Here is a 16,677-nt window from a genome sequence, read left to right as displayed (position 1 = left end):
AGGTTCCAGCTCAGGATGGAAAGGCAACAAAGGGGCACTACATAGCGGGATGGGAGGATTCTGTGGCCATGGAACAATCTACCACACTTGCCACCACTGTAAATGGCCCCTTCCCTTCCTTCAGAATCCCCACTGTACCTTCTGCTGACTACTGGCACCCTGACTGGCATAATGCATAACATTTTTATGACATCATATTATACCTATCCTTCAGACTGCTTTTTATGCAGAACATTATGTTTTTGAGATTCATCTATATTTATCGCATGTAGCTCTAGTTCATTTATTTTCACTCTCACATAATACTCTTTGTATACGTTTATTTTGTCCAGTCTCCTGTGGGTGGACATTTAGCTCAGCAGTTTTGTGCTATTACAAATACTACATTTCTCCTTTGCACATGAGCATCCTCTAGGGAGTATAATTAGGAGTAAAGTTGCTATCATGTAATGCTGCCAAATTACTCTCTAAAGTCAATATGGTCTTTAGTAGAACAAATAGAATTTGAGAGCTTAACAAAGTTGAAAAACTGGGCTCACTTTACATTATGCAATTAGCTGTGTTTGGAAGAACCGTAGCACTGTCTGGTTGGAACAAACCTCCCACCCAATATAAGAATCCTTTCAACGGTGTTCCCAGGAGATGGTCAAACAATCCTTGCTTGAACTCTTGAAAATACAAGGGGAAGCTTGTTGCTTTTACTGTGATTCCCTCTGCAGAGCAAGAATGATTTTGGAAAAATAACCCTTTCCTTTTGCAGGGCAGCCGCAGCCCAGGGTGTGCGGCCAAAGGACGAGGGATGAAGAAAGCGGTAGCGGAGGCTGCGGTAGGTCACAGAGGGACCGCTCGTGCTTTATCCTGAAGGGGGGGGATCACAAAAGGAAAGCGAGCAGGAAAGAAGCAAGTTCAGATTGGGTTTTTTAAAAGTGATTCTACCTACAGGGTTCAAAATGGAAGCAGAGGAAATAGTTACAGTGACCCCAAATGGAGATGGTGACGCCCAAGTGAAGAGATAGTAAGGATGGAGACAGGAACGTGAGCCAGTGCTTGAGACTGCAATCTGGCATAAAATTAGGACTGGATGAAAGAAGGTGAAGAGATTAGCCAAAGAACATATATGCATGGCCCATGGACACAGATAACAGTGTGGTCATGACCAGAGGGAGGGAGGGCAGGAGCTGGCTGGAGGTGGGTAAAGGGGGAGGGGGAATGGGGACATCTGTAATAGTATCAACAATAAATAAATAAAATAAAATTTTTTAAAAAAACTGCCACATGACCGCAGACGGATGAATGGGTCAAGATGTGGGACATGGATACGATGGAATATTACTCAGCCATGAGAAGATGGAATGCTGCCATCTGACAACATGATTGGATCTTGAGGGTATCACTACAGGTGAAATACGTCAGATGGAAAAGACAAAAACCATAAGATTTCACTCACATGTGAAACAAAAATCATAAAAGTAACAGATGAACCAACAATACAAAATAAAACAAACTCATAGATTCAGACAACAGAATGGTGGTGAGCGAAGGGGAAGGTGGTGGTCAAAGTGTGAATTGGGTAAAGGGGGTCAAAATAGTAACGGAAGGAAACTAGACCTTTGGTGGTGAGAATGCAATAAAGTGTACAGATAATTGAATTATAATGTTGTGCACCTGAAATTCATATATTATTATTCATATAATATTACTAACCAATATTACCTCAGTAAGTTTATTGACCAATGTTAATATTATTAACCAGTGTTAATATTATATTACTCATATAATATTATTAACCAATAATATTGGAAAAGACTGCCATATGGTAGTTACTTGCCATGTTACCATAGACAGTCATTTGGAACACCCCCGGAGTCTCCCCCACTGGCCAAGCTGGTTCAGGGGAAGGTCCTTACACTAAGCTGGCAAAAGCTAGAATGATGAATGGACAGGGACCAAGCATGTCGAAAGAGAGATAATTAGATAGGAAAAAAAACCTCCCTTCCCTATCCCTATAAGAACCACGGGCTTGAGCAGGAAGGGGAGATGATCTCTGAGACGGGAGTCCACCATTCTCCCAGGTCACACAGCACCTGAATAAGCCTCTTTCCTTTTGCACCAGCATCTGTCTCACGACTATAGCTTTTGTTGCAGCAGGCAGCCAACCCTGCAATTTTTAGTTACAGCCATGCTAACATCTTGAGCATTTGTTCCTTAATCTAAAAACCAAGGGTAATAATTATACCCATTCCATAGGGCTGGTTTGAAGACATTGCCAAATATCTTCTGGGGGCCAAATTGTCACCTGTTGGGAACCACTGCTCTACAAAAGAAAGGGAGAAAAGATTTGGGGGTGGGGGGCAGCTGGCCACCTCTGTAGGAGAAAGGAAATTCAAGCTAATAGCTTAGCTCAATTCCTACTCTCCACTGGAAAGTGAGCTCCCTGAAGGCAAGGGTCTTGTACATTTTGTTTATTGCAGAACTCCCACCCCTGCTCCCTCCCTCAACCTAGAGCAGCACCTGACATCCAGATGACACTCAATGCCATACATAGTTGCCAACTAACTGCAGTGCTCTGTAGACTGGACCAACAGTCACCTTTCAAGTATACCTCAAGTGCTTTCCATGAAGCAAGCTCTGTGCTTATAAAGGATGCTTTCCCTCCCTGTTTCAGGAAATATTAATGATGATGATGATGATAAAAGGTCAAACCCGCTGGAAGAAGGAAATTTCATGACATCTGCCCACCAGAATCCCCACCTCTGGAGGTGCTGAGAACCTGGCATCTAAAGGAGAGAGATTCCAGCTCAAGCTGCTGTACCCTGCTGCTGATTTCATCTTCCTGAAGGGGCCGCAGATGCCAGAATGTTGCAGACCCCCCTGCCATGCCTGACTCAAGCCACTGCATTCTCTGAAGAAAGACCTAATTATGCCGGAGGCAGCCACCTGCAATTCTCCTTCACTAAGTGAGGCACCATGGGGTTTTAATTCTCCCCTTCATTTCAGAGGCTCCCGTCCCTTCTTTTAAGTACCTCCCTCCTCCTAGCTCTGACATTCCTGTCAACATCATGGGTTGAGGATGCAGTGACATTATGGTTGCCATGGATTAATCTCACAGCTGTATTGATTTCTCGGTTACATCTGCCCCCAAAAGGGCCACAGAGAATCAGCCTTTCAGAGTCTGGAAAGATAAAAAAAAAGAGACATAAGTGGACATTTTTTTCCTTTTGGGAAATAATAACTACAAACAAATTAGTGTTCAAGCCCACATTCAGAAGAGTTTATTACAAGAGACCATGAAATATAAGCACAGCAGTCTAGACGTGTAATGTGCGATGCAGAGGAAACCGAATGCTGAAATAACCTGGAAAGAGCCTGCAAGGACCATTAAAGGGGCAGGCAGATTAGATATGTAATGAAAAGACACTTACTAGCTACCTGTAATTAAAATCTGTGAGCCACATTCCCTCACCTGTGACGTGGAACTAAAAATATCTACCTGCAGGATTACTGTGAAGAAAAAATGATACAACAGGTACGAAAATACCAAGCAAAGCCTCTGCCACATAGTGAAATCTCAACTAATATGATTTTTGATTCATGGGGGGAGAATATTGTATACTCAAACCTATGTGTGGTTTTAGGCATGACGGTTGATTAGTAAAAATTGGGATGGCTTTGGAACAACTATGTATAAATATTATTAGAAACAAAAGAAAAATGTCCAAAATATCATATGCAGTCCCTCCACATAAACAGGCAATAGCCCTTGTGTCCCTTTAAGGAGGTCCTGGGGGATGCAAGCCAGACTTGGCCCTTCCAAACCTCACCATCTGTACCACCTTCTCCCATAAGCCCATCACCAGCTCGGAAAGTTCTATCCTGGCCTGCCCTGGGGAGAGCAAACCTCCCACCCTCCCACCCCCAAGAGGCAAGAAACCAAACAACTGCAGAAGATGAGACAGAAAGAGGGCAGATCACGCTCTAGAGCCACCTTGCTAAGCAAGACCAGAGCTCAGCTGCCAAAAAAATCCAACACACGAAAGAAGGGCCTAAGGGACTGTTTTGGCCACATGTTGCCATCCACCCCAGTAGACTAGTGGGACAATGTTTTTGACTCCAGATCGTCCTCTCTAAGATACTGGCCAGTGAAGAAGGGCCCCTTCCTTGCTTCCTTCCCTCCTCTTCCTCCCTCCTCAGTTTCCAGGCACTGCTTTAGGCACGGGGGTTCCAAGAGACCATGAGACACATTCTGAAGTGTGTCAGCAAACATGGTAGTTGAGCAGTTCTTGATGACCCTGGGCGTGGCCCAAGGAACACAGGTGCACCTTCAGAAAACAACCCCTGCTGTCATTTTAAACTTCGTCAAACAGGACCAGGGAAAGCCTTCTGGTTCAGAAAGAGGCAAAATGCAGATATGCCTTAAAAGTGGCCTTCCCCCAACCAGACCTTTAGGTGATATGAATTCAGAGTGATTTGGTTTCACGCAAGTGAAAGTGTCCTGGGTGAGTACCTACAATGTACTAGGCACTGGGGACAGATTCCAAAATGAGCAACATTCACGTATTCATTCAGCAAACATTTATTAAGCTCATACTATGTTCCAGCCATGACATTAGGAACTGGGTTCAAAGTAGTAAACCCTGTGGGGAAAGGGGCACCCTTACTGCTCTCAAGTTCACAGAGATACAGAAGAGTAAGTGGGCCTTTGAAACAGGAGTGGGAAATCCAGTGGGAATGGCCAGCAAGGGCTGACTGAGCTGAATATACAGGTTGAATCTTTATGAGCTCAGCAAAAACTTTGTTAAATAAATGAAGGGCTAAGTATGAATGAATGAGTAGATGAGAAAGAGGAACCTCTAAGCAGAAGGAATATCAAGTGTAAAAGCAAAGACACCTGCAAGACCATCAAAACTGTCAACAAGTAATTTGGTATGGCTGGTGTGTGCAGCAGTAGTGAGGTAATGACAAGAGTGATAATCATACCAAAAACATCGCTGGCATTTCTTGAGTGGTTTCCACGTGCTTCGCACTGTTGAAAGGGCTTTGGGTGATTTATTTCATTAAAAATTCACATTATTAGTCCCACTGTACAGATGGGAAAACTGAGGTATAGAGAAGCTAATAATTCTCCCAAAGTCCCCCAGCCCGCAAGTGGCAGAGCTGGGATTCAAACCAATGCGAGTCTTCACACTTCACCGCTGGGTCTTGGAGGGAGCTTGGCACTTCGTAGGACGGTTTCCAGATTCAGTCTTGCTGCTGCTGAAGAGGCTGGTAAAGGATGCCACAGTCTTTGCTCTTGAACTTCCCACATTCTACAAGGAGAGGCAGGTGTGGCCAGAGGCCTCCGAGTCTACAGAGGCCCTGAGAAGTGCCGGGCCAAGGGCACCAAGAGGCAAGGGCTCCAGAAGGAGGGCAAGCTGTACAATGACTGATGGATGAAGGCTTCATGGACTGGTGTCGTTTGAGTCTGGAGGGAAGAGAGGGAATTCAGGCAGATGTCAGAGTATATAAAGGCACGAAAGCTGGAAACTGCAGATGTGTGAGGAAGCTGCATTTGGAGCAGTCTGGAGCAGCAGGGCCAGGTGGCAGGAAAAGCATCTTTTCCACTTGGAGCTTGTCTGTGGTCCTAAGTCCAGGGTTTGGGCACTGGAGAAGCAGTAGCCAGAGGTCTGCTCAAATGTTGGAGATGAAGGCCCTGCGTTGCAAAAGACGGTGGAAATAAAACTCATGCAAGAAACCACCGGAGACACTCTGGGAGTTTTCTAAGTGCTTGTCAGCTGTTAAGCTAAGCACCTGGGCCTCTAAAATGGTGAAGGCTGCTGGCAAAGAAGGGGCTGCTGGACACAAGAAATATCTCTTTCCTCTACTATTTTCTCATTTTTTAAGGGGGAAAAAAGTCTCGTGACATTAGCTAATATGAGAAAGCCCACTAAAAGCACCTGGACCAGAGAAAAGGAAAGAGATGAAGGAGGGAAGCCCCTGAGATCAAGTCCTAGGCTGGTCCTGACCAGCTGTGTGCTCATCAAGCCATCTGCTCCTCCTGGGGAACACATTTCCCAGCCTCCCTTGTAGTTAGTTTGGGGCCATGTCACTGAGTTTTGGCCAATGGAGTGTGAGCAAGGGAAAGCCACTTCGTCTAGCCCTTTAAAACATCCCATGTGACCCTCGGCCCTCTTTTCCCTCCCATAGTGACTCTGGATTCCCACATGCTCCAAATCGTTCATGGATGGAGAACCATCTCACCCCAGTAGGACTGTGACCTGAGTGGGAAATATATTCAATTTGTGAATCCGCTAACACTTTAGGGTTCCTGTCATTTCAACAGTGATTCTCCAGGATTTTAATGGCATGATCCACGACCCTACAGCATCAGCTTCACCAGAGAACTCGTTTAAAATGCAAATTCACCAGCCCCACCCGGGACCTATGAATCAGGAATTCTGTGCACAGGGCCCAGAAATTGTCTTCAGGTAATTGTGATGCAGCTAAAGTTTGCACACCACTGGCTTATTCTAATACACTACCGTGTGGCTTTCAGCTTGGAGCCTCAGTCACCGCTCTGTCAAACAGGGTGAACACCTCCCCTTGCTGGATTCCTGTGCAGGTTAAGTGATGCTACATCGTGTGATGTGCTTAAAGAATCTAGCTCAGTAGCTCACACATGGTCAATGTGCAATCGGAGCCAGGTGCCCTGGGAGAGCCAGAGAAATGGAAGGTGGGACTCCTGCCTCCTGCCTCTAAGATGTCCCCAGTGACCCTGCCCCCCAGCATTTAAGTCCTGGTATAATCTCCTCCAGTGTGTGGGGTGGACCTGGTGACTCATAGCTACCGAAGGGAATATGCTAGGGCCATGCTCCCTCCAAGGCTCAAGGGGAGAATTCTTTGCCTCTTCCAGCTCTGGTGGCCCCAGCATTCCTTGGCTTATGGCTGCATAACTCCAGTCTCTGCTTGTCTTCACATGGCCTTGTCCACCTCTCTGTTCCCCTGTCTCTTGTAAGTACACTTGTCATTGGATTTAGGGCCACCCAGGTAATCCAGGATGATCTCATTTCAAGGTCCTTAACGTAATTACATCTGCAAAAACCCTTTTTTCCCAATGAGCTCAGATTCACAGGTTCAGAGATGGGACATGTCTTTGTGGTGGTGATGGCAGGGATTGGGGAGGACGTCACCATTCAATCCACTACAGTACCCAGAGAAAGGGACAGGTGCTGTTCAACATTAACTCCACCTCACCAAGACACCGAAGGTAGTTCTTCCACAAAGTACACATTTGACCCAAGTCTGTTACACAGAAAGGCAGCGGAGCATAGGATCAAAGTGGCTGGCTTTAGAATTAGCTGAACCTCTATTCATGCCTCAACCACTCACAAATGATGTGACGTTAGGCAAATTTCTTAACCTCTCTGAACCTCAGTTTCCTCCTGTGAGCATTTTAATAATACCTATCTCATGGGGTTATTATGGGCAGTCAGTGCGAAACACCTGACCACATCTGGCACCAACAAGGATGCAAAGCACAGACACGGTGCCTGGCAGGCAGGGGTGCTCAGTAAGGCCTCGCCTTCTGACCAGCGTGCTGATGGTTGGAGTCACTGTGCTTCCCACTCTCACAAAACCTCCCAGCCCTTTGCTCTTTCTGCCACAGGGACCCCGTCCCCTGGGCACCCGGAAGGCCTCCTTTGGGACAGCTGTGGTGTCCCAGGCTGCCCTCCCACCGCAGGCCCCTTCTTTCCTACTGCCTGGCTCGCTCCCCCGGCGATGCCTCCCAGAGCAGGGCTGGCAGTGCTTGGCTGGGCCCCTCATTGTTATTCCTGGCATGAGGTAATCCTGCCAGCATCCTCAGAGGCCCATAAAAATACCCGCAGTTTGTCTTTGGTTGGAGCAGCTCAGAGCCCCGTGACATCCTCTGAGAAGATGGTGCTCCCGACTGCGTGCTGGGAGCGGTTGCTTCCCAGGATGGCCTGGTATGTGCAGGATAGAGCGAGCATGAACTGAAGTAACCCAGCCGGGCATGGGCTTGAGAACCACGTCCTCCAGGCTGCCAGGGGGCACAAGGCTTGGTGTGTGGAGAGATTCTGCCTGGGATGTTTGGAAGTTGATGCTCTGAATCACACACAAGTGGTTCTGCATTTCCACTGAGTCACTGTGTGACTGTGGGCTTCTCACTTAGCTTCTCTGTGCTTCCGTTTCTGCCTCTCTAAAACAGAGCGGATAAATAACATCCTCCTTGAAGGGCTCAGAGAGGTCTAAAAGGGATAGATTGGCACAGACTGGAAGAAAATAGCTGCAGCACATATAACTGACAGACGACTTGTATCTAGAATACGTTAAGAACTCTTGCAACTCAATAATAAGACAAACCCTGCCCATGCAGAAAGGCTTAAGACACTTCACAAAAGAACCAATAGACAATAAGTAAAAGAAAAGGTGCTCAGTGCCATTAATCATCAGGGAAATGCAAATTATAACAGCAAGACACCCATTCACTCACACGAAAATGGTCCAAATGAAAGAGACTGTTAATACCAAGCGTTAGTGAGAATATGGAGCCCCTGGAACTCACACTCATGGTAGGAGTAAAAAAAATATTAATAACCACTTGGAAAAAACAGTGTGGCAGTGGCTTGCGAAGTTAAAACTTAGCGTATGACCCAACAATCCCACTCCAAGACGTACGTCTATAAAAAGGCTTGAACATGAAAGCACAAAGCAGGCTTATTCATAGTCACCAAGTGTTAAAAACAATCCAGTGCCCCTGATTAGATAAAAGGATAAACAGAGTTTGGGATATCCAGACAAAGGGATATTCGCAATAAAAAGGAACAGCTATTGGTGTACCTGGACAAGTACCATAAACACTGTGCAGAGTGAAAGCCAGATGTTTTTATAAAAAGTAAAACTTCCATTCGTAAGTTCTAGAACAGAGAAATGAACGTGGGTAGGAGAAATGAGAGCAGCAGTCGTCTCCGTGCGAGGGTGGGCAGGAGGGAAAGAGGCATGGGCAACCTCCTGGGGGAGGAAAATGTCCTGTGTTCCCGCATTAGGGTGACGGGTACGAGCGTGTACACATTTGTCAAAATTCGCCCAACTCTGGACTAAAGATCTTTGCGACTTGCTTTGTGGGGATTGTACCTGTGCAGAAAAACTCGAAAGGGGATCGTGTACGCAGAGCGCTCAGCAAGGGGCCAAGTTTACAAGCTGGAGAAGTCGGTAAAGTCAACTACTGTCAGAAAATGGTAAAAACAAGTCAAATCATCTAAATTATCCAACTCCCTGTTGGGAGTTCAAAGTGTTCATCCGGACTCTGAAATTCTCTGAGACCCGGCAAAACTCACCAAAGGGAACCACCCTAAGCTGAGTCTTCTGTGCCCTGCCCCCACCCTACCTACTTTCTCCTGTAAGCGGAGACACAGAAAAGGTATGTTTAGCTGGAGGGAGATGCTGGTCCCAGGACACGGTGACTTTGGGGAGTGGTGAGAAGAGGTTCACTAAACAGTAAAGACTCACGGATCCTCTGAGGATCCAAAGCCCAAATTGCGACATCAGGAGTTTTAAAGATGCCCGGCGCAGCCATGGGCAGGAGACTGGCCTGGCTGTTTGCACAGCAGGCTCCTGAAGGCAGGCCAGTTTGTAAGAGAGGAAAACTGGCTAAGGCCCAATTCACCCCATACTCCCATCCTATCCAGGCCACCTTTCCCCCTGACTGGTCTCCCCAGAGGGCTCCTCCTGTATCCCCCCCCCCCGGTTCTGGAATGTTCCATCCACAAGATGTGCTGTGGCCTGCACAGAAGCGAGGAGACTGCTTCCAGCAGAGCGCACTGGCTGTTCTGCTCTGTCTGGGGTCTCTCACTGGACACCAATCTGCAGTGGTTCCAGGACCAGCCTGGGGTTGCCATTCGCTCTGCCCCCAAGAAGCCTCATCTGTTGCACATGAGACTCTGGACGAGAGCTCGCACCCCATGGCTCCGAGGTTCCGCCCTGTGTGGCTGTGCCCTGAGTCTGCTGCCAGGAGTCCTGAGGGCAGCGGCGGAAGGTGCTGAGACGATTGGCAGGGCCTCCTTGGTGGTCCCCTGCCCAGCCATGTGGTCTACCTTGCAGACCTCCAGGGCCTGGCCCAGCCTTGCAGGCATGAAGATGCCTGCATATGCATAAAGTAATTGCCCATGCTGTCTTTTAAATAAAACACTCTGCTCCTGAGGATTCTAGCAACAGAAGGAAAAAAGTAAGATTTCCCTATCATTGCTACAGAGGAGGGCTGCTGGCTGGATGCAAATCATATGAAGGCCTTGGGAGGCTTGGGAGGCCATCTCTTTGGGGAGTGGCAGGAAGGCCGCCTTTCTAGCCTTCATCAAAATGGTTCAAAGAGGAAGAAAACAGCTTTTAATGTTATTCCACAATCTCCGCATCGATCTGTTGCGCGGTTTTTATTGGCTATTTAATGCTGTGCTCCCTCGGGCCCAGGAATGCTTGCAGATGATGCAGCCCCTCGCAGAAACCCACGGTTTGACCCCATGACCCTGCCCCTCCCATGCCTGTGCCCAGGTGCCCACCAGAAACAGAAGGCAGAGGCTGGGTGTGCCAAGGGCAGGGGAGAGGCCTCCAGGAATCCACTGAGGGAGGCAAGAAGGTGATCAGAGGCAGGACTTTATTACAAAGCACAAATTTAAAAAAGAAAATTATTAAAAATTTCAAAATGGCTATGGCAGACCATTAAACCCCAAGCATGGGTCGCCTCCTCCAGCCCCCGCTGATTTCTGCCAGTCAGTATGGCTGACAGTTATTTAAACCTTGCCAGCCAATGTGGGCTCAGGGCCTTGGCCCAAGTTAGCAAGCTCCCCCACTTACAAATGAGGACTGTGACGGCACCCCTTACATCAGGCTGACTTGAGAATTAGATGACCTAATAATAATTGCTAACTCTTACACAGGACTTGGTACATGCCCCACACTATTTGATGTGCTTTATAAATATAAACTCATTTAACACTCATAACAAGCTGGTAGGCAGGTTGGTACTGTTCACACTTTATAGAAGAAGAAACTGAGGCACAGAGAAGTAAAGCAACTTGTCCAAGCCCACACAGCTGGTCAGTGGGTAGGCAGGGGCGCTGACACTGGAAGGCATCCACCTCGCTCCGGAGTCTGTCTGCTGGGCAGCGACAGCTCCAAGAAAGTGAACAGTGGTTACTGTTTCATTTTGTAATCCTCACAGACAAAGAGGTGGGTTTTACATTCATTTGAGATCATTTCAGAGAAAAGAACATGGAAGCTCAGAAAGGTTAAGAAACTTGCCTCAGGGACCCCAGTAGGACTGACTCCAGGAGAGGAGAGGATGTGGGCTCAGGGGATGAGCAGAAACGGTGAAAATGGGGCCTCTGGCAGAGGGACCGACACCGATGCCTTTCGCGTGGCCCGTGGGCTCTAGATATAACCAGAAGGCTTGAGTTTCAGAGATGGGAAAAACTTGGTAAGTCCCAGTCCCAGGATGCTGAAATCCTAGATTGTCAGGGCAGGATGGCAGCATGGAGCTCATGCAACCTGAGTCTTCACTTTATAGTTGGGGAAACTGAGGCTGGAGGAGAGAAGTGGCTAGCCTGATGTTCTAGAGCCGGAAAGCACAGTCCCGAGAGTAGATGGTATCCTGACCAGAGTGCCTGCCAGGTCTGTGGAGTGTCCTGAGGACACCCCAGGGGTCCTGGGTCCATAAATCCAACAGTCGATGTCTCTCCCAACAGCCGCTGGATAACCTGACTTGGGAGTCGAGGAAAGGCGATCCTTATAAAATACAGCCCCTGCTATAATAGGGCAATTTCTAGTTAGGGTTGCTTGTTAAGTTGTAAAATTTAGGGGAAAAGAACACTGTCTTCGGAGTTAGGCAGGCTAGATTTGAAAAGCGCTCTATCACTAATTGGCTGTGTGACCTTAGACAAATGCCTAACCTCTCTGAGTTCCCGTTTTCTCACCAGGCAAATGGCTCTGAAGTGAGAGCACTTCCGAGTGAACACAGATTTCTGGAACAGACTAAGTGAAAAGGAAGCCATGGAGTCTAATACTGCCAAGTGTAAGAGCTAGCACATAGTAGGTGCTTGATAAAGACCATTCTGAATCCATCAGAGGCCAAACCCACATACTATGTGATAGATGAGTCTCAGGGGAGATGTCAATTCTAGAATCACCTAAAAAGCACCTACCAGACACCGCCATCTAAAACCAAAGAGGGAAAACACAGCAGAATTTGGAGAGGTCCAAAAATAGGGCCACCATGCATCACAGCCCAAGAAACAAGACTAGGAGGTCCTGGTGATGAGAGACGGAGAAAAAGCTGAGGAAGAGGGTTCCTGTGACAGAACTTACATGTTTGGAGTTTTTTTTTTTTCTATTTAAGGTCTTGTTCATCTCATCACAAGGTAAAACTCATTTCTGGTTCATGTTCTTAGCAGGAAAACATCTTCAGGCTAAACAGTAAGAATGGGCCTAGTTGGAAAGTCCTTGCAGTTCCTCCTCTCTTGTATTAGCAGCACCCGAGGGTGACACAGTTGAGCACTTGATTTGAATAATGGCACTGAGGATTTCCAGGGGAAGCACCCAGGGTGACCTTTTGACTGGGGATCTTCTGACACAGGCAGATTTAAATAAAGAAAACCTTTGAGCCCAGAAGATTCTCCCTGGACTGCCATGCATTCATCCAACAAATACTGATTGCTCACCCAGTGTGGGTGCTCTGTTAGAGACTGAGGACACATCAGAAACAACAGGGACACGGGTGATGGCTTGCACTCATCAGGGGAGCTTTCCAAAGAGAATAGCGCATGTGACAAGCTCCGGGTAGAGAAACAGTAAAAGCAGCTGCAGTGTGTAACTAGGGGACCTGGTAACAAGGGACCTAGCTAGGACTGGGAGTCCAGGGAGCCCTTCAAGGAGGCAGCACTGAGGGTGAGAATTAGAGGAGAGGGGGTGTCTGAGTTTACTGGGGCTGCTACATACCAGGTGGCTTGACACAGACATTGGTTCTCTCACAGTTCGGGAACCTGCAGGATAAGATCCTTCCCTGTGGAAGGCCATGTCTTTCTGATCAGGACACCAGCCATTAGATTAGAGGCCACCTCAATCCAGTATTATGTTGAACCAGATTACATCTGAAAAGACCCTATTTCCAAATAAGGTTGCATTCACAGGTACTACAGCTTAGGACTTGAGCACCTCTTTTTGGGGGACCCAATTCTACGCACTACAGGGAGCAACATAGATGGGTGAGCAGCCAGCAGAACCCTAAGCTGGAGACAAAACTGGCTGGGCAGGAGATGGGGTCTTAGGGGACACAAAGAAGCAGGCATGTCCAGAGATGAGGGGAGGGGAGGGGAAAGAAGTGGGTCTGAGCACAATCACACTGAACCAGGGGACAGGGAAGAGCTACCGGGAACTCACCAGCTTCTTACTCTCTGAGAAAGGCCTGCCTTTCTCTGCTCAGGCTGGAGTGGGCCCCAAAGAGGTGGACATATGGGCAGGGAGTGGCAGCTATGTGTTTCCAGTCAGATGCACCTGTAATGTGACCGGCCTGCCCCTCTGCAGAACCAGAAGTGAGGCAGAATTTTCTGGCAATGACACACCCCCTGCTCTGGGAATCCAGACACTAAAAGTGTCCGATTTACCAGAGTTGCTGCCTGAGTGCCTGGCAGCAGGCAGCAGGCAGATCAGAAAGTGTCCTTCACAAATACATGGCACCTGGGCTATGCATATAAAATATAGTGTGGTCTCTGAGCGATACATATGCCACACACACACACTTTAAATATCTTGATATATATGCTATATATATGATATACCTATACATGCTTGAAGTCTTAAAGGCATATTTTATCACTATGTTTGTACACATGAGCGCACACACACACACACATATATGGCATATATATTTCAAAGACCAAAAGTTTCATGTTTGAAATAAAGGTTTATTTTCTGTGCAGGCTGTCATTGGTACGAGGTCATTCATTCATTCATTCATTCATTCCACAAATATTTACAGAGTGCCACGTGCCGTAGGAGCTTAAGACAAAAATCCCTGCCCTCCTGGAGCTGACTTTCTAGTGAGATGGGAGAGCTAATGGGTCAACTCAAACAACTGTGAGGAACGCTGAAAGGTGCCAAGAAAAGGGAGGGAAATACAGCAGGAGAGAGGAGGAGTGCCACAGAACCCGGGGGGGTTCTGAATGATAAATGCGGTGGCCAGTGAAGGCCCCGTGCCAATGGTGATGGCTGAGCAGTGACAGGAAAGGTGAGAGAGTGGGCAGCGAGGATAGAGAGCCAGCAGGTGCAAACCCGGAGGCAGAGCCCTTGAGAGTCTGAGCGGTGACGGGCCCGGGTGGCAGGTGCGACGAGTGAAAAAACGTGGACATGATCCGGGTGGCAGGGCTGGACCACAGGGACCTCGAAGACCATCACAAGGCCTGTGGCTTTTCTCTGAATAGGATGAGAAGCCTTTGGGGGTTTTGAAGCAAAGATATTATGTGCTCTGGCTTCCATTTCAAAGGGTCACCCTGGCTGCTGGTTTGAGAGAAGATTATAGAGGGACAAAGGCAGGTGCCTCGGGCGGTTGCAATAATGCCAGTGAGAAATGCTGGTGGCTTGGACCTGGGCAGGGACAGTGGGCAATGGGAGGCGGTGATATTCTGGATCTATTTTGCTGATGGACCGGCTATGATGGGTAAATGAGGAGGGTCGAAGGTTGACTGACTCCAGGGCTGTAGCCTGAGTGACTGAAAAGATGGGGTTGCCTTTAATGAGATGGAGAAGTCAACAAATGGGGAGGCTTGAGGAGAGATCAGAAGTTTGTGGTGATGGTTAGACACCCAGCTGGAGATGAGGTGGAGGCAGCTGACTGTACCGGTCTAGAGGCCCAGGGGAGGGAGCATTTGGGAGATTCCATGTGAAGAGGACATGGGCATCCCTAAGACCACAGGAACTCTCCAAGGACTTGTGTGCAAACAGAAAAGAGAGGACATCTAAGAATCAGGGCCTCAAGGCATATGTTGTGACTCTAAAATTTGGGGCTATGGAGAGGAAAATCAGCCAAAGGGGCCTGGGAGGAGGGGCCGAGGGGGAGGAGGCAGTGCAGGCAGATGGGTGCTGGGAGCCAAAGGAGGGACACGTTTCAAAGAGGAGTTATTAACTGTGCCAAAGGCAGTTTAAGGTCAAGTAAAAGGAAAAAAAATCCTCCGAACAACCATTGAAGAAAGCACTTACATTTTGAAAATGAGGACAAGGGGTTCTCCTGACGCTCATGGATGCTCTGTTCTCACCTCTGGCACCAGACACAATAACTACCTGATCATCTTAAATATGAATCTCACTTTAGCTCTTGTCTGTCCTTCCCATTGGACGTCCAATCGCTGGTGTTACAGATTCAGCTGTGTTCCCTCAAATTCATGTGTTGAAGCCCTAATCCCCCAGTACCTCAGAATGTGACCTTATTTTAAATAAGGTCTTTAAAGAGGTGATTAAGTAAAAATGAGGTCATTAGGGTGGGGCTCTAATTCACAACAGAGAGACACCAGGGATTTAACCTCACATGGAAAAAGCCATGAGAGAATTTGGTCATCTGCAAGCCAAAGAGAGAGGCTTCAAGGGAAACCAAACCTGCCCAAACCTACCTTGGACTTCTAGGCTCCAGACTGCAAGAAAATAAATTTCTTTTTATGCCACCCAGTCTGCAGTGTTTTGTTATGGCAGCCCTAGCAAACTAATCCAACTGAAAAAAATTGTTTTTGTCTTTGCATCTCTGGTACCTAAAACAAATCATGGCCTCCCAAAAGCATCAATCACTGAATGAAAGGGCAACACAGGGCTTTTGACTTCAGACACAGAGATGTGTGTCACTGTATTCAAGATCAGGCTTGGCTGCTGAACAAGACAGAGATGTATTTTTCTCATATACATGAAGCCTAGAGGGAGGCAGTTCAGGACCAGCAGGGAGCCCTGCCGGGTAAGGGTTAGCTCATGGTTTCTACCTTTCAGCTGGCAGGATCAAGGAAGGGGCGCTGCTCCCTCCTTCCCTCACCTGAAGAGCTCCTCAAAGAGCCCAGTGGGGATGGCTCAGTTAGTCAAGCATTGTCCTGTGCACTGAAAGGTTGCTGGTTCAATTCCAGGTCAGGGCACATACCTGGGTTGTAGGTTCGATACCTGGTGGGTCATGCAGGAGGCAATTGATCCATGTTTGTCTCTCACTCCAATATCTCTCTCTCTCTCTCTCTCTCTCTCTCTCTCTCTCTCTCTCTCTAAGCATTGCCTCTGGGGAATACAACACCTGGTCACTGGCTGTAGGTCAGAGGAGGGCAGCAACTAATGGAGGGAGGGAAATGGGCAGCATTTTCTAAAGCCACCCCCATGATGGCACAGAGCCCCAGGATGGCACAGAGCAAGGTTGAGTCCTAAAGCTGAAGCATGACCACAACCAGAGGCCAAACAGCACCTGGTTAGAAAGCATGGACTCTGAAGTCAGGCTGCTTGGGTATGCCTCCTGGCTCTGCCACCTATTAGATTCTCAAGAATGTGAATTACCCTCTCTAAGCCTCAGTTTCCCCATCTCTACAAAGGACAGGATCATCATACCTGCCTCAGTGTTGATAAGAGAAAGGACATGCACCAGTTTGCCTGCAGATTTAGATGGTGCCAGGTGCACAAAGG

General features: G+C 47.8%; 1 long non-coding RNA gene across 6 annotated transcripts in view; it reads right to left on the bottom strand.

Moving 5' to 3' along the window:
* LOC308547039 overlaps nucleotides 1-16,677 on the bottom strand; it is a 302,009-nt gene that overhangs the window by 86,961 nt on the left and 198,371 nt on the right. Inside the window, exon 6 of one of the 6 annotated variants that reach the window (XR_013997434.1) lies at nucleotides 3,205-5,689. The exons of 4 other annotated variants lie outside the window; for them this stretch is intronic. This is a non-coding gene — a long non-coding RNA (uncharacterized lncRNA). Of the gene's footprint in view, nucleotides 1-3,204; nucleotides 5,690-16,677 lie in introns of those variants that run through there. One more of the 6 variants, XR_013997435.1, reaches the window with a different exon arrangement.

The sequence above is a fragment of the Miniopterus schreibersii genome (assembly GCF_964146895.1).
Source record: "Miniopterus schreibersii genome assembly, chromosome: 17".
NCBI classification, from domain to species: Eukaryota; Metazoa; Chordata; class Mammalia; order Chiroptera; family Miniopteridae; genus Miniopterus; species Miniopterus schreibersii.
This window is presented reverse-complemented; position numbering and strand designations above follow the sequence as displayed.